Source organism: Plecotus auritus, assembly GCF_963455305.1.
Source record: "Plecotus auritus genome assembly, chromosome: 6".
NCBI lineage: Eukaryota > Metazoa > Chordata > Mammalia > Chiroptera > Vespertilionidae > Plecotus > Plecotus auritus.
Genome location: NC_137773.1, coordinates 51,440,212 through 51,441,144, shown reverse-complemented (window position 1 = coordinate 51,441,144; position 933 = coordinate 51,440,212).

The window sequence follows — 933 nt, the reverse complement described above, 5'->3', positions numbered from 1 at the left end:
CACGCCAACTGGGTGTACCTTTCCTAGTTTTTAAAGAACCAGTTCAATCAACTAATTCAAAACCAAGTCAACCAATTCAAAAAAAGCAACTGGTTTAAAAGCAGGTAATTATTTGGAAACGAAGGGACTCTGACATTTTGAAAATTGGTTGACCAATTCCTCTCCATCACTTACCAATTGGAAAAGATAATTATGGAAAAAATACAATTTGAGAAGAGTGAAAGAAAAGAGAAATCTTAGTTCTTCCTACTGTTGTCTCTGATTAAATTTTTTTGTAACCCACCAATGGTACATGCAGATATCTGAGTCTCTTTAATTGTCTTCCTTTTTAGAGAAAGAAAACACCAGAAATGTTTTTATTGAAGCAAATCCATCCTTGCCCTGGCGGGGTTGCGCAGATTGTTGGACCATTGTCCCATACGCCAAGGTTGTGGGTTCCGTCCCGGGTCAGGGCACAGACAAGAAACAACCAAGGAATGCATAAATAAGTGGAATAAAAAATGAATGTTTCTCTTGCTCTCTCTCCCAAATCAATTAAAAAATTTTTTTGAAAAAAAAAAGTGCAAATACTTTTATTAGAACTGCCGAAGAAATATTTGCTTTTGTTGTTTCTGATGTTATTTTTAATAGCCTTAATTTTTCAGCTGAAACTTGATTTTGTGTTGTAAGCAAATGTTATTCTTACTAAAAAAAAAAAAAATTGATTTTAGAGAGAGGAAGGGAGAGATAGGGAGAGAAAGAGAGAAACATTGATATGAGAAACATGGATCTGTTGCCTCCTGCACGTGCCCTAACTGGGGATCAAACCCGAAACCTGGGTATGTGCCCTGACCAGGAATCAAACCGGAAACCTTTTGGCATACAGGATGACACTCCAACCAACTGAGACACACTGGCCAGGGCTATTCTTGCTTTTTTATATAAAATTATCCT